The sequence below is a fragment of the Oryx dammah genome, unplaced genomic scaffold (genome assembly GCF_014754425.2).
Source record: "Oryx dammah isolate SB20612 unplaced genomic scaffold, SCBI_Odam_1.1 HiC_scaffold_19, whole genome shotgun sequence".
Taxonomy (NCBI): domain Eukaryota; kingdom Metazoa; phylum Chordata; class Mammalia; order Artiodactyla; family Bovidae; genus Oryx; species Oryx dammah.
Genome location: NW_024070203.1, coordinates 10,592,041 through 10,610,069, shown reverse-complemented (window position 1 = coordinate 10,610,069; position 18,029 = coordinate 10,592,041). Strand labels below are relative to the sequence as shown.

At 37.5% G+C, this 18,029-nt stretch overlaps 1 pseudogene; it reads right to left on the bottom strand.

Annotated features, from left to right (window-relative positions):
* The window catches only part of LOC120879118, a 76,425-nt pseudogene extending 62,031 nt beyond the window's left edge, over positions 1 to 14,394 (bottom strand).
* Between the last annotated feature and the right edge of the window lie 3,635 nt (positions 14,395 to 18,029).

Below are 18,029 nucleotides of genomic sequence, written 5' to 3'. Positions count from 1 at the left end.
TCATTTCAATCATTAAGCTTTACAGCTACAGAATTCCCATTGAGTCTTTTTTTATAGTATCTATCTCTCACTGATATTCTCTGTTTGGTGAAAAATTGTCATCATATCTTTCTTGAATTATTTAATGTTGGTTTCTTTAGTCTTTGAACAGATTTATAATAGCTGTTTTGAAGTCTCTGTGGGCTTAACCCACCATCTGTTTCCATTGCTTTTTTTTTTTTCCCCTGTATATGGGTAACTTCTTTATTGTCTTTACATCTCTTATATTTGTAGCTGTAACTTGGATGTCTTAGATAATATGTTGTAGCTCCTCAATATAGATCCCACCTCTATGATTGGTGTCTGCCTGGTGATGCAATTGTTTGGTGATTTGCTGAAATTAGTTCTGTGAAATATATTTTCTCTGCAGTGATGTACCTGCTCATGTTGTTTTCTGCTTGTTTTTATCTTTTAGCTGAGCTACCTAGAGATTGTCTCTGGGATGTAAGGATAAGGTATGTGCAATTTTGGAGGGAAAACAATGTGCTTAAGTATTCTTAGCTAGTTAGATTTTTACCCTTTTACTGTTGAGTGTGTTTGTGGTTTGGAAACTCAGGGAAGTTAAGTACTTTTGGCTTACTTTTCCTTCTCTGAGGGCTCCTTGGAGGGTGCCACCTTGGGCCTTAGGCCCAGTCTTCCAGATTGAGGAGGATAAGTGTTATTTTATTCTTAAGTTTGGCTCCTTTAAGAGTCACCTCTGAGTTAAAGTAGCTAACTATTCAGTCAGCGTTTCTTTAGAAGTTGTGTTTAAGGCCCTTATGCCAGTAAGGCATCTGTCCTGTGTTGAGGGGTTGCTTGTGGTTTAGAGAAAGTCTACAATTTCACTCCAGGTCCTGCTCTAAGCACTCTGAGTCTAAAAGCACCTAACACTTTCACAAAGTATTTCCAGGCCCCAGAATTGACTGTGATTTTTGGGCTTCCCTTGTTGGCTTCTTCAATCCACCTGCAATGTGGAAGGCCTGAGTTCAACCCCTGGGTTGGGAAGATCCCCTGGAGAAAGGAAAGGCTACCCACTCCAGTATTCTGGCCTGGAGAATTCCATGACTGTATAGTCCATGAGGTCACAAAGAGTTGGACACAACTGAGCGACTTTCACTTTCAGAATATCTACATTTCTGTACACCTGTTCCTCTTAATTATTCTGCCATAACTTAAAGAATTCATATTCATGTGTGCTGGTAATTAATTTGAATGAAATTGCATAAAAGAGTTGGACATGAATGAGCGACTTTCACTTTCACTTTCCAGGAGAGTTCGTCTAGATTATTTTCTATTAAACTTCTGGCTCCTCCGTTATTTGCTTGTATTATGAACCTAATGTTTTCTTTGTAATTGCTGTTCACCAAGATCTCTATTATTTTTGATGATATCATTAAGCACGAAACTCTCCATTCTCTATGAAAAAAAAAAAAAAAAAGTCAGTTCCCTCAGGCAAAGCTGTAGAATACTTTGTGCTATGGTCCACTTCTCCCACAACCAGAACCCCTTTTTACCGTACAGCACTGGAGGTAAGGATCCTATTTTATCAATGATGTGTGCATGCATGCTAAATCATTCCAGTTGTTTCTGATTCTTTGTGACTCTATGAACTGTAGCCCTCCAGGCTCCTCTGTCTATGGGATTCTCCAGGCATGAATACTAGAATGGGTTACCTTGCCATCCTCCAGGGGATCTTCCTGACCCAGGGATTGAACCCATGTCTCTTACATCTCCTGCATTGGCAGGAAGGTTCTTTACCACTGTTCCACTGGGAAGCAATACTCTTGTCCTAAGGACATGTATGGTTGTTGGGACACAGTCCTTGGTCTTTCTTCATTGACCCTTCTAGCAGCAAACCTCCTATCCCTAACTTAGGGTGAGGGCAATCAAGTCCCCAGATTTCTGGCATCTGTCAGGAAGATCCTGAAGGAATAATTTCCTTCTTACTAGTGGGGACCATGTAGAGGAAAGATCTGTTCCTCTGTCTCACTTGCCTGGAATGGAGCTTTGATATCAGGAATGGATGGTGTGATGAGAAAAAAAGGCAGCCTGCTGCTGCTGCTGCTAAGTCACTTCAGTCGTGTCTGACTCTGTGCTATCCCATAGACGGCAGCCCATGCGGCTCCCCTGTCCCTGGGATTCTCCAGGCAAGAACACTGAAGTGGGTTGAAATTTCCTTTTCCAATGCATGAAAGTGAAAAGTGAAAGTGAAGTCGCTCAGTCGTGTCCAACTCAGCGACCCCATGGACTGTGGCCCACCAGGCTCCTCTGTCCATGGGATTTTCCAGGCAAGAGTGCTGGAGTGGGGTGCCATTGCCTTCTCCGAAAGGGGCAGCCTATCCAGAGGTAAAACCACAGTCCTTCACAGGGAAGTAGGCAGAGAGTGAATCAAGGTCTTCTTGGCTATGCCTACTTCAAATAGAATACTTAGGGTCGGGCTTCTGTTATATAGAATTGAGTGTTGACAGTAGTGATGGGTCTGACAAGTTATGGCTCAATTTCCACAAATTCTTGCTGCTTCCCTCAAAGTTTAGTAGATCATTTATTTGCCGATCTTCTTGTTGTATTCTTTTAGGACAATTTTCATAGCTGTGGAATAGTTTTGTTTTGTTTTGTTTTTTTAAAATAATTTTAAGCACTTTAATTGTTTTGGGGGAGGCTCCATTGAGTTCCACTGAGAATACTCTGCATTGCAGAAGTCCCAGACATTTTATATATATTTTTTGTTTCATTATCTTCGTTCATGCTCTGTGCTTCACCAAAATAACTTTTACTCTGCCTTCTGAGAACAACTTACAAAACATTATCTGACCCGGCCTAGGCCAATCACTGCTCCCATCGAAAACGCTTCACATTTGAAAATTTGAATGTCAATCTTAATTCATTATTTGTGTTATTATATTTACTTTCATCTTCTGGGAAGATTGATAGCTCTTTTAAGATAACAGTCTTTTTTTTTTTTTCCTTATATCTTACTGCATTCCCACAGTACTAGTTTTACTAATTGCCAAAATGTAGCAGGTACATAATAAATGCAATGGTAGTAGCTATTTGAGCTAATGTGACCCAACATTACACAAAAATCTTGTATAAGTAGATCCACGATTGTTTCCCAGTCTTGATTTAGCTCTTGCTCTTAGAAGGGCTGAGCTGAAAAATCTTATCATAAGTCTGTCCATGTAGACAAATATCAGAATCCTTCCTTGAGAATGGAGATAGAGAGTGTATTTCTATTTGAATTTCCTTAGTTTAATTAAAATTAGCCAGAGTCAGCTATATTTGTCCATATATAGTATGTGACTTTTCAGATGGCTCAGTGGTAAAGAATCCACCTGCAATGTAGGAGACACAGGAGATGTGCCTTTGATCCCGGGGTCAGGAAATGCCCTGGAGAAGGAAATGGAACCCCACTCCAGTATTCTTGCTTGGAAAATCCCATGGACAGAGGAGCCTGATAGACTGAAGTCCGAAGGGTTCCAGAGAGTCAGACACAACTGAGATACTGAGCATGTGCCCCAGAAGATTATTAGGATTATTACCACTGACCTAAAAGCTGCAGAAATCTAGGAACCAGCATTATCCCTACTGGGAATAAAGCTTGATGAACAGCTTGATGGTCGTGAGCCTCAGTATCTCACAAATTTGTGGCACAGGTTCACTTCAGGTCTGCCTGTTGAACTCAGGTTAGAGATCCTGAATTTTAAAGAATTGTATTTTGAATCCAACTTGTTGTTATTCAGTTGCTCAGTAGTGTCTGACCCTTGGCGATCCAATGTACTGCAGTGTACCAGGCTTTCCTGTTGTTCACCATCTCCTGGAGCTTGCTCAAACTCATATCCACTGAGTTGGTGATGCTAACCGTCTCATCCTCTGTCATCCCCTGCTCCTTCTGCCCTCTGTCTTTTCCATCAGCATCAGCCCATTCAATGAATATTTAGGGTTGATTTACTTTAGGATTGACTGGTTTGATCTCCTTGTAATCTAAGGGGCTTCAAAGAATCTTCTCCAACATCACAGTTCGAAAGCATCAATTGTGCAGCCTTCGTTATGGACCAAGTCTCACATCCATACATGACTACTGGAAAAACTACAGCTTTGATTACATGGTTCTTTGTTGGAAAAGAGATGTCTCTGCTTTTTAATACATTGTCTAGGTTTGCCATTGTATAGGAAACAATAGAAATAGTGACAGACTATTTTCTTGGCCTCCAAAATCACTACAGATGGTGACTGCAGCCATGGAATTAAAAGACATTTGCTTCTTGGAAGAAAAGCTATGGTCAATCTAGACAGAATATGAAAGAACAGAGACACTACCTTGCCAACAAAGATATGTATGGTCAAATCTATGGTTTTTGCAGTAGTCATGTATGGATGTTAGAGTTGGACTATAAAGAAAGTTGAGCATCAAAGAATTGATGCTTTTGAACCATGGTGTTGGTGAAAACTGTTAAGAGTCCCTTGGACTGCAAGAAGATCAAACCAGTCAATCAGAAAATAATTCAGTTCTGACTATTTATTGGAAGTACTTATGCTTAAGTGGAAGATCCAATACATTGGCCGCCTGATGCAAAGAATGACTCATTGGAAAAGACTCTAATGCTGGGAAAGATTCAAAGAAGGAGGAGAGGGACAACAGAGGATGAGATGATTGAATGGCATCACTGACTCGATGGACATGAGGTTCAGCAAATTGAAGGATTTGGTGATGGTAAGGAAAAGCTGGCGTGCTGCTGTCCATGAGGTCACAAAGAGTTGGACATAACTGAGTGACTGAACTGACTATGTTTGCCATAGCTTTTCTTCCAAGGAACAAACATTTTAATTTCATGTCTGCAGTCACCATCTGCAATGATTTGGGAGCCTCAGAAAATAAGGCTGTTTTCATTGTTCTCCCATCTATTTGCCATAAAATGATGGGCCTGGATACCATGACCTTGAATTTTTATTGTTAATTTTAAGCCACATTTTCACTCTCTTCTTTCACCTTAAATAGGCTCTTGAGTTCCTCTTAAATTTCTGTCATTAGGGTGGTGTCATCTGCACATCTGAGATTATTGATATTTCTCCTGCCAATCTTGATTCAAACTTTGATCCCTCCAGCATTTTGCATGATGTACTCCGCATATAAGTTAAATAAGCAGGGTGACAATACACAATCTTTTGTACGCCTTTTGCAATTTAGAATCAGTCCATTGTTCCATATCTGGTTCTATATGTTGCTTCTTGACTTGCATACAGGTTTCACAGGAGGCAGCTAAGGTTGTCTGGTATTTCCATCTCTTTAAGAATTTTCCACAGTGTGTTGTGATCCACACAGTCAAAGGATTTAGCATAGTCAGTGAAGCAGAAGTAGATGTTTTGGGATTCCCCTTGCTTTTCCAATGATCCAACAGATGTTGACAATTTGATCTCTGATTCCTCTGCCTTTTCTAAATCCTGCTGGTACAGCTGGAATTTCTTGGTTCATGTACTTTTGAAGCCTAGCTTGGAGGATTTTGAGCATTACTTTGCTAGCATGTGAAATGAATGCAATTATGCTGTAGTTTGTACATTCTTTGGCATTGCCCTTCTTCTGGATTAGAATGAAAACTGATGCAACTTACTGCAGTATATTAAGTATTGAAAGGTTGTTATTGAATCATGATGCTGGGATTCTTGGCCCCCGGAGGAGAAGAATTCAATCCAGAGCCAGAGATGAGGCTTGATGACTCAGAGCTTTTGTGTAATGAAGTTTTATTAAAGTATAAAGGAGATAGAGAAAGCTTCTGATATAGGCTTCAGAAGGGGGCAGAAAGAGTACCCCCCTGCTAGTCTTCAGCTGGATGTTATATAGTCACTAGCAGTCTGTTAGTGAAAGAAAAGAATGTCTTAAAACTCAGAATGGCACCAGGTCCCTCACCTGTAAGATGCATTTTGGGATAATCTTGGCACCAAATTGTTCATCCTGGGCCATAAAATGATTAACTTGAATCTTGAAGAAGGGCAGATCACCATACAAATAGTTTCATTTACGTAGATTAGAGGAACAATATCAAGTATAACATACTGGTTTGTCAAGTAGACTGATTTGTCCAGTAGGTTCTGGGCCAAAAGGTGGAACCAACTGGAAGACAGAGTTTGGGGTAAATACATAGTACATTAACATAGCTTAAGATAAACATTTCCATAAAAAAAAAGGCATTGATTATCTCTAGGTTTGAGAATAGTTAACTTCAGGTGAAACCAGGTGTCATTATGGCAACACAGAATTTTAAGAGAAACCTCCTCTTAAATTTGTATAGAGAAGGAAAAAATATCGTTAGTTTGTTTCCTCCTGAGGCTTAAGAGAGATAAAAATGTCTGACACTTGCAGGCTATTTCCTCCGTTTGGAGACCCCTGGCCTTCCTGCCTGTTACTCTCTCAGTATTAATATATTTATTAAATTATTTTGGGTATCTCTTCAAGTCTTCAGAGAAGGCAATGGCACCCCACTCCAGTATGCTTGTCTGAAAAATTCCAGGGATGGAGGAGCCTGGTGGGCTTCAGTCTATGGAGTCTTACAGAGTTGGACACGACTGAAGCAACTTAGCAGCAGCAGCAGCAGCAGCAAGTCTTAGGATATCGTCAGTTACTAACAAGCTTTTTTTATATAATGAAGAATTTCACCTTACCTACTGTATCTAAATATTCCTCCTTCCATTGTTATTTTAAAATTACTAAAAAGAAAATTTTCAAGAAACTAAGAAATATCAAGTAAGAATAGTTTGTTTATTTTACATAAATTTTATATTCAGTTCAGTTCAGTTCAGTTGCTCAGTCGTGTCCGACTCTTGGCAACCCCATGGACTGTAGCACGCCAGGCCTCCCTCTCCATCACCAACTCCCAGACCTTACTCAGACTCATGTCCATCAAGTCGCTGATGCCATTCAACCATCTCATCCTCTGTTGTTCCCTTCTCCCCCTGCCTTCAATCTTTCCCAGCATCAGAGTTTTTTCCAATGAGTCAGTTCTTCGCATCAGGTGGCCAAAGTATTGGCGTTTCAGCTTCAGCATCAATCATTTCAGTGACTCTTCAGAACTGGTTTCCTTTAGGATGGACTGGTTGGATTTCCTTGCATTCCAAGAGACTCTCAAGAGTCTTCCACAACACCGCAGTGCAAAAGCGTTAATTCTTCAGCACTCAGCTTATTTTATAGTCTAACTCTCACATCTGTACATGACTACTGGAAAAACCATAGCTTTGAATGAGTGTCCAGGAGTCTCCAGCAGAGGCGTGGGTCAACGGTGGCCTGCTGCAGGGTCGAGAGCACTGTGTGGCAGTGTGTGCATGGGACCTTTTGAAGGAGGTCTCTGTTATCTTCCTTATCTCCACCATAGTTTGGTCTCAGGTCAAACAAAAGGTAGGGGACAAAGCACTGCCCATCAACAGAAAATTGAATGAAATTTGTATATGAATTTATAATGATTTAATATAAAATTTATATGAATTTATAATTAAGACATTGATTTAGATATTTTTAGCTTCTACATATGAGAAGTGAGCTATAGGTTCAAATATAGGTCCAGGTATAGCTACAGTGAACCTAATTTTGGAGTTATATTTTCAAATTGCTATCATTTTTGCAGCATTAAAGCAAAGTTCCCAAGTTGAGTTATATTAATTCATTTATAAAAATTTAATTTAACTTTTCCTTCACTGAAATTCCAAAATGAATAGGACACAACATTTGAGTCCAAAAGTTTTCTGTTTTAATGTAGCATATGGAAATAAAAGCAGATTAATTACCTGATTTATTTGGTCAATTAGCACTAATAAATATGTACAAATGTTGGTGTAATATGGTGATTACTGTATGAAAAATTTTGGCATCAAAGAAGAGAAAACCCATACTTTGGACTTCCATAAGTTAAAATCATATTATACCTGCTGACTTTTGATATGTTTAATAATTTATGCAAATGTTTATCCAGAAATCAGAAGTGGAATGAGTAAAAATTCATGCCATTAACATGTAAAATGAACAAAATATAGAGGGAGTTGGGGCATGACATATTAAAGTAACTAAAATTAGTTCAACTGGGATTAGCATACACACACACGCACACACACACACACACACACATATGTATATATATACACACACACTATTCCTGCTAAGTTGCTTCAGTTGTGTCCTACTCTGTGCGACCCCATAGATGGCCTCCTACCAGGCTCCTCTGTCCCTGGGATTCTCCAGGTAAGAACACTGGAGTGGGTTGCCATTTCCTTCTCCAATGTGAAATTTCCAATGTGCCATTTCCTTCCCCAAAGTGAAAAGTGAAAGTGTGTATATATACACACTCACTCTTATATCTGGAGAAGGTAATGGTAACCCACTGCAGTACTCTTGCCTGGGGAATCTCATGGACAGAGGAGCCTGGCAGGCTACAGTCCATGGAATCACAAAGAGTTGGACATGACTGAGAAACTAAGGTTATATTCATATATATGTATAACTGAATTACTGTATAGTACACCTGAAACTAAAATGACTTTGCAAATCGACTATACTCAATAAAAATTTTAAAATAAAAATAGTTCAGTATGGCTACAACAATTGTTAAGGGTGGGGGAAAATATTTTAAAGTGCTTAAAATCCCATCCTTATAGAACTTAAACTGTCATAGAAACTAAGAAACATCAGCTGGCATTGCAAAAAATATTCTGCATATGCATTTGAACTAGTTCTGCTTTAAATTATTGGTGAAGAAATTTGTCATGGTTATCACAGAGGATGACAAGGTTTCATTCTTTAACATGGAAACCAGTATAACTGATTTACATTGTTCAACTTTCTCTGAAATATGGAGCAAGGTTGTCATCCACAGTCATCCTATGACTAAGCCACATTTAATCTGCTGGAAGTAAATTGAAGTAAAATGGAATATAAATGACACTCTGAACAGTGGAATGCATAAATATGCAATGAAAATACATGGTTTGACTGCATAAGACACTGTAAGGGAAGAAGCTATAAGAAAAGTATTTATCATGAAGTTTTGGCAATTTTTCTCCTACAATTATTACATACACTATTTTTATGTAATTAATAATGCTAAGAAGTGAAGTTGACAGTAATAGATATTGAATTATGAATTAAAGATTTAGGTTTCAATCTAACTTTTTATAACAATTTTGTCACTTCAGAAAAGTTTCTGAGTTTAAAATTTAATATTTTAAGATGGAGATATTGTGTGATTCTGATTAATTTATATTATAGATAATTTAGTAAAAGTTTACTTGTTGGTATTTGAAATACATGTACATCATCTAAGTAAATAAAGCAAGAACATATCATAGTATTTTATAATAAATATTTTTAATTTGTTAGTTTAGGCTATGTCATTATTTCTTTAATAGATTAAACATGGCTTAAAAGGAAAAATTTATTTTTATTTTATTTAAAATTTTATTTTCCACAATAAATGTGGAAAATTCTGAAAGAGATGGGAATACCTGACCACCTAATCTGCCTCTTGAGAAATCTGTATGCAGGTCAGGAAGCAACAGTTTGAACTGGACATGGAACCACAGACTGGTTCCAAATAGGAAAAGGAGTACGTAAGGACTGTATATTGTCACCCTGCTTATTTAACTTCTATGCAGAGTACATCATGAGAAACGCTGGACTGGAAGAGACACAAGCTGGAATCAAGATTGCCGGGAGAAACATCAATAACCTCAGATATGCAGATGACACCACCCTTATGGCAGAAAGTGAAGAAGAGCTAAAAAGCCTCTTGATGAAAGTGAAAGAGGAGAGCGAAAAAGTTGGCTTAAGGCTCAGCATTCAGAAAACGAAGATCATGGCATCCAGTCCTATCACTTCATGGGAAATAGATGGGGAAACAGTGGACACAGTGTCAGACTTTATTTTTTTGGGCTCCAAAATCACTGCAGATCGTGACTGCAGCCATGAAATTAAAAGACGCTTACTCCTTGGAAGACAAGTTATGACCAACCTAGATAGTATATTCAAAAGCAGAGGCATTACTTTGCTGACTAAGGTTCATCTAGTCAAGGCTATGGTTTTTCCTGTGGTCATGTATGGATGTGAGAGTTGGACTGTGAAGAAGGCTGAGCGCCGAAGAATTGATGCTTTTGAACTGTGGTGTTGGAGAAGACTCTTGAGAGTCCCTTGTACTGCAAGGAGATCCAACCAGTCCATTCTGAAGGAGATCAACCCTGGGATTTCTTTGGAAAGAATGATGCTAAATCTGAAGCTCCAGTACTGTGGCCACCTCTTGCAAAGAGTTGAATCATTGGAAAAGACTCTGATGCTGGGAGGGATTGGGGGCAGGAGGGGAAGGGGACGACCGAGTATGAAATGGCTGGATGGCATCATGGACTCAATGGACGTGAGTTTGAGTGAACTCCGAGAGATGGTGATGGACAGGGAGGCCTGGCATGCTGCGATTCATGGGGTTGCAAAGAGTCGGACACGACTGAGTGACTGAACTAAACTGAAAAGGAAAATTCTTAAAGACCCCAAATGTTGCTTTAAATTTTCATAATTTTACAAAAGTTTCTATGATGTTATTTAAAATATACAAGCATAAAACTTGGCATGCATATGATAGGCTTGCATTTCTTATAGATGATACAATCAGTATAGTTGGTTTTCTGCTAAAGACAGTAGTCACAACCCAAATTCAAGTGAATATATTAAATTTTCTATGTACTTTTTCAATAATAATTCAAATGAATATATTAAAACTGAGTAAAGTTGGTATAAGGTAAGCACAGTGAAGATTTAGTTATGTTTATTTTTTTTCAATCTCAATCTCTCTCAAGTACACTCAAACACATTTTCATTATTTATACTAGATATAAAATAAAACCCTTAAATATAAAAGACATAATACAGAACTATTTAAGCCTGGAGCATATGCCTATAGTTTCCATAGAGTCTGAAGATTCCTCTCTGAGAAAAAAATAAAAATTGGACTTTGTGATAACTAGTTTTACACTTTGTTCACTATATTACTATTGGCAGCTAACCAGATACAACTAATGCACAAAAAATTCTGTGAAAGTCTCTTGTCATGCACCCTTACAGAACTAGTTGAAATTTCAAAATATCAGTGTGAAAAATACCACTACATTTTGGGATGTCCCATAGAAGCTAGAAGGCTTATATAATTATAATTGAATGCAGTTTCTTACCATATTCTTTGTACTAATTTTAAGTATCTAAAAGGAGTGCCATTTGTGTTACTTAGCAAAGAGGAGAATTGAGAAACTTTAGCAGGAAAAAATTTTAAAGGAGAAATAGATCCAACCAGTCCATTCTGAAGGAGATCAGCCCTGGTATTTATTTGGAGGAATGATGCTAAAGCTGAAACTCCAGTACTTTGGCTACCTCATGCGAAGAGTTGACTCATTGGAAAAGACTTTGATGCTGGGAGGGATTGGGGGCAGGAGGAGAAGGGGACGACAGAGGATGAGATTGCTGGATGTCATCACTGACTCGATGGACATGAATCTGAGTGAATTCCGGGAGTTGGTGATGGACAGGGAGGCCTGGTGTGCTATGATTCAGGGGGTTGCAAAGAGTCGGACATGACTGAGTGACTGAACTAAACTGAATATGTCTCAGTGCACCAGCCCCAACCATCCAGTATCATGCATCAAACCTGGACTGGCACAGGGATGGAGGAGGGAGGGGGGTTCAGGATGGGGAACACCTGTATACCTGTGGCGGATTCATGTTGATGTATGGCAAAGCCAATACAATATTGTAAAGTAATTAACCTCCAATTAAAATAAATTTATATTTTTTCAAAAGGAGTAATATGGTAGCACTGTATACCAGATTTGTGTAATTGTATGATGCTGAACAAGTATTTGTACTCTGCTTTTTGAAACACTCTCATCTTTATGATCATGATAATGGTTTGTTCATCTAAGATTATGGAGTTTAAATGAGTCAATATTTATAAAATGTTTGTAAACAATGAACAAAGTCTTCTGTTAAAGACCGATTGTTAATACTGGAGTATTTTCGTACAAATTATTCATTTTCTTAACTAGTAATTATACATGGAATGATGTATAAGTATGGGAAATGGGCATAATATACAATATTTGATGAAAATATATATCACTGGGTGTAACTAGTTACAGCGAGTTAAGATCAATTTTGGCAAGAGTCACAACATGGCAGATTAAGATGGTAAAAAGCACTGAAATATACAATGATCATAAAAAGACTCATGTGACACCATGGAGATTCAGTTCTTCCTGAATTTTTGAGATTAGTTCATGGTATAATATAACTTAGACTTTATTTTTCTACATATTTAGAAACATGTAGAAAATTAGCATATTCTTTTATACCAACATTCATTGAATGTTTGTTGTTAATAGCTTAAATTCCCATAACTTTTAAGACTGACAATGTATCTATCTTTACCAAAAAAAAAAAAAAACCTTTACAAAAAACCATTTTTGCTATTTTTAATTTTTTAAATTAATTTCTGTTATATTTTCTATACTCAGAATTATATAAATATCATTGCCATGAAAACAGTATAATCCTTTAAAATATTATATTTTAATATTATTTTATGCAATAATATTACTGTATCATATTATATTCATAGTTTTCAGAATAGGCACAGCCTATGCACTAGTCAATAACAATGGAAGTAATTTTTATTCATTTTGAATTAACATTTTGCTATATCCCTTGCCAGAAGGAATAATTCAAAGCATCACCATGATTTTTCTGAAAACACATCAAATTTTACTATCTGAATCGTTGGATTTGGTTTGATTTTGCTCAAATTATTAGACCTCTTTGTTCATGATTTTCCATTTGTAAAATAGAGGTCACTTTCTCTTGTGTATGTGCATATGTACATGTGTATGTGAGAGAGAGAGAATGAATAGAAATAATGTACATGAATGTATTTTAAATAATAATTCATCATACTTTTGTCATTAGTAGTAGTATAATTATGAATACTAATTTTGATAGTTTTGAAATCTGCCTCAAAAGTAATATAATCAAAAACTCCCAATATATTTTCAGCTTTAAGTGTGACATATGGGCAACAGGCAAAGGTAACCACTTATTTTTTATTGGAATATAATTGCTTTACAATGTTGCATTAGTTTTTGCTGTAAAACACTGTGAATCAGCCATACATATACATATATTCCCTCTTTCTTGAGCCTCCCTCCCCTTCTCCAATCCTATCCCTCCAGGTCATTACAGAGCACTGAGCTCCCTGTGCTATACAGCATCTTCCCACTAGCCATCTATTTTACAAGTGAAAGTGTATATACGTCAGTTATTGTCTCAATTCATACCCTGTCTCTCCTCTGCTATGTCCAAAAATCCATTATTTACATCTGTGCCTCTATCCTTCCCTGAATATTGGTTCATTAGTATGAATATATAAATATATATATTATATATATATATAATTTCAATATTTATTTTTCTTTCTGACTTATTTCGTTTTGTATGACAAACTCAGGGTCCATCTACATCACTTAAACTAATTCAATTTCATTCTTTTTTATAAGGTGAACAACCACATATTGATTACAAAATTTATTTTTATACAATTTCATTAAAGTTAATTACCAACACACATTAATAGGAAATGTTTAAGTTATGGCAGAATAATTGAGAAGAACAGGTGTACAGAAATGTAGATACTCTGTATGTGAAAATCGTTCAGTTGTGTCCAACTCATTGTGACCTCATGGACTCTACAGTCATGAAATTCTCCAGGCCAGAATACTGGAGTGGGTAGCCATTCCATTCTCCAGGAGATCTTCCAAACTCAGGGTTCAAATCCCTGTCTCTCATATTGCAGGCAGATTCTTTATCAGCTGAGCCACCGGAGAAGTGCAAAAATACTGGAGTGGGTAGCCTATCCCTTCTCCAGTGTGTCTTCCAGACACAAGCATTGAACTGGGGTCTCCTGCATTGCAGGTGGATTCATTACGAGCTGAGCTACCAGGGTACTCTGAGGTCACTTACAAGACATAATGGAAATAAAAGTAAAGTAATTACGTGAGTATTCTGATAAAAATTCATGGCAGATTTATAGAATAGAAAACTGCTTCTATTGAACAGATTTAATAAGCAGAAATCTTACTTAAAATAATGTAAGGAGACAATAAAAGTGAGCTGTCATGCCTGACTAAGATAGCAGAGCCTGACAGGAAGGAGAGAGACTCTTTGTTTCCTGGCAAGAACTCACCTGGTAAGAAACTGTCAAATCTAAGCCAATGAAAATCTTTGGACTCTTAGTTTAGCTCTCCCAATACCCCTTTCCTCTCTATTAAAGACTTCTCTTCATTTCTGCTGGCGACCTGCATGGGTCTCACCATGCTTGAAGACCCTGAATTGTGATTCTTTGCTGATCATAAATAAACCTATTTTTTTCTGGAAAAATAATGGGCAGTCTATTTGTTTCATTTAGCTCAACATTATAATGGGTTGAAAAAGAAAAACTAAGGATGACATAGACTTTATTATAATTGCATTTTCCTAAAACTTTTCTAACAGGCTTTCCCACTGGAACATCTACTTGAATTCTTGATAGTAGTTTCCTAAATCATTTAAAACTAAATACATATATAAAGAGATATTTCCTCAAATAAATAATTATTGACTTTTAAATTATGAGGGCAATTATTTATTAGATTTCACATTAAGTTATAGAAAATGATTGCTTTTAAATTGTATTTAAGAATTTTGAAATTTAGTCTTACATAAAAACTTTGTGATTTCTTATCCACATATTACTATTCCTTAATGATGGACTCTGTGTTACTTAATGGCATTGTAAAGGGAAGTTATTGAAATCAAAATTATGAAATACATACCTTCATGTAGTTATTTGAATTAATGTGGCTGTTTCCTCTGGGCAAAGGTCACTTACTAGTCTTCTTCCTTCATGCAGGTTATATGTATGACTGAGTTACTATTGTTTTACATTCTCAGCTTTATTTCCCATCATGCCCTTGGCTTCCCTAGTGTCTCAGATGGTAAAGAATCTGCCTGCCATGTAGAAGACCTGGGTTGGGAAGATATTCTGTGTTGGGAGAAGGGAGTAGCAATCCGTTCCCGAATTCTTGCCTGGAAAATTCCATGGATAGAGAAGACTGATGAGCTACAGTCCATGGGGCCACAAAGAGTTGGACACGACTGAGCAACTAACACACACACACACACACACACACACACACACTTGGTGCTGAGTAAATGCTATGCTCTAGTCTTCGTCTGGATGAGAGGGTAAGTGAAAGTGAAGTCACTCAGTTGTGTCCAACTCTTTGTGACACCATGGACTGTAGCCTACCAGGCTCCTCGGTCCATGGGATTTTTCAGGCAAGAGTCCTGGAGTGGGTTCCCATTTCCTTCTCCAGGGGATGAGAGGGTACATGTGCGTTAAAGACTTCCCAAGTGGCGCTAGTGGTAAAGAACCCACCTGCCAATGCAGGAGAAATAAAAGATGTGGATTCTATGCCTGGGTCAAGAAAATCCCTGGAGGAGGGCATGGCAAACCACTCCAATATTCTTGCCTAAGAATTCCATGGACAGAGGAGTCTGGCTGGCTACAGTCCATAAAAGGTCCATAGCAAATGAAAATTTATAAACATTAGAAAAGACCCTGATGCTGGGAAAGATTGAAGGCAGGAGGAGAAGGCGTCAGTAGAAGATGAGTTGGTTGTTTAGCATCTCAACTCGATGGACATTAGTTTGAGCAAGCTCTGAGAGTTTGTGATGGACAGGGAAGGTTGGCATGCTGCAGTCCATGGGGTTGCAAAGAGTCAGACACAACTGAGGGACTGAAATGAACTGATAAACGTTTCAAATTCAGTGTCTTTCAAAACTCATAATCTGATATAGATCTCACTGTTTTTTAAGTAAGAATCACTTAATTTTCTGTTTTCCTTTGGTCTAGTTTTTAACATAATCCTATTATTCAGTAGTTTCTATCTGTACTATATTATATTTCTACTGATCAACTAAAGGAATCCTAGAATCACTCTCTTGTTCTGTTGTTTCTTATTTATGGTTCTCTACTTGATTTTTTCTTTTGACAGGGAAGATATTCCTTAAAGTTTTGTCTTTGCTTGCTTGGATCAAGGAAGAGTAACTCAGGTGTCATCTTGTATTTTAAAAATTACTTCTAGGGAATATTGACTGCTGGCTCTCTAATACCCTTTGTTAAAAAGAAGCATGTGTATCTGTGCATGCAAAGTTGCTTCAGTCCTATTAGATTCTTTGGACCGTAGCCTGCCAGGCCCTTCTGTCCATGGAACATTCTCCAGGCAACAATACTGGTGTGAGTTGCCTTACCTTCCTTCAGGGGATCTTCCCAACCCAAGAACTGAGCATTTCCTGCATTGGCAGGCAGATCTTTACCAGTACTACCGCCTGGAAGCCTTCCAAAAAGAAGCAGTTGAAATAGCAAAGATATGGGATCATATATAAAGTGGATTAAAGAAAACTATATATTAGTTTCAAATTTCCTACAGATAATACCAAAATAAATGTTAAGTAGATTTTTAGTACAATGGCCCCATTCTAATATCAAAAATAAACTTATATTCAAAGTCACTATGCATATTTTTAATTTCTTTTTGAGCTATTTAATTCATATAACACTAATATATAATTTTAAAAATATTTAATTAGTTTTTTTTTTTTTTGTATATTGAGAGATTTGTGCGACAGTCATTACAAATCTAATTTTAGAACAGTTTGCTATCACAAAAGAACCTACTAGCATTCATCCCCAAGTTTCTACTTCAGATCTAGGCACTGTGACTAGTTTTCTGTCACTGTAGATTTTGGGATCTTCTGTGTATGTTAGATATGAAAACTAACCATATGTGGGTTTTGTGAGCATCAGCAGAAACTTTTTCAAGTTTCCAGGCCTCCTCAAAGTCAGTTTCTGTTGACTGTTTTTCCCTGTTTGTTCTGTTTCCTTGCACATACTATTTTGGTTGTTGTTGCTAACTGGATATTACAGATAATACGTTGTAGCAAGTGGAAAACTATATTTAGTTTGTCCATCAGTTCAGTTCTGTCATTAAGTCACTCAGTTGTGTGTGACTATTTGTGATCCCATGGACTGCAGCACACCAGGCCTCCCTGTCCATCACAAACTCCTGGAGCTGGCTCAAACTCATGTTCATCGAGTTGGTGATACCATCCAAACATCTCATCCTCTGTCATCTCCTCCTGCTCTCAATCCTTCCCAGGATCAGAGTCTTCTCCAGTGAGTCAGTTATTTGTATCAGGTGGCCAAAGTATTGGAGTTTCAGCTTCAGTGTCAGTCCTTCCAGTGAATATTTCCTTTAGGATTAACTGGTTTGATCTCCTTGCTCTCCAACGGACTCTCAAGAATCTTCTCCAAACCATAGTTCAAAAACATCAATTCTTCATCATTCACCTTTCTGTATGATCCAACTCTTACATCCATACATGACTACTAGAAAAACATAGTTTTGACTAGATGGATATTTGTCAAAAAAGTAATGTCTCTACTTTTTAATTTGCTGTCCAAGTTAGTCATAGTTTTGTGTCCAAGGAGCAAATGTCTTTTAATTTCATGGCTAGAGTCATCTGAAGCAATTTTGGAGCCCAAGAGAAAAAAGTCTTTCAAAGTTTTCATTGTTTCCCATCTATTCGCCATGAAATGACGGGACTGGATGGCATGATCTTGGTTTTTTTGATGTTTATTTTAAGCCAGCTTTTTCTCCCTCCTCTTTCACTTTCATCAAGACGCTCTTTCATTTTTCTTCACTTTCTGCCATTAGGTTGATTTCATCTGCATATTTCAGGTTATTACTGTTTTCCCAGCAATCTTGATTCCAGCTTTTGATTCGTCCAGTCTGGTATTTTGTGTGATACACTCTACATAGAAGTTAAATAAGCAGGGTGACAATATACAACCTTTACGTACTCCTTTCCCAATTTAGAACCAGTCTGTTTTTCCATGTCTGGTTCT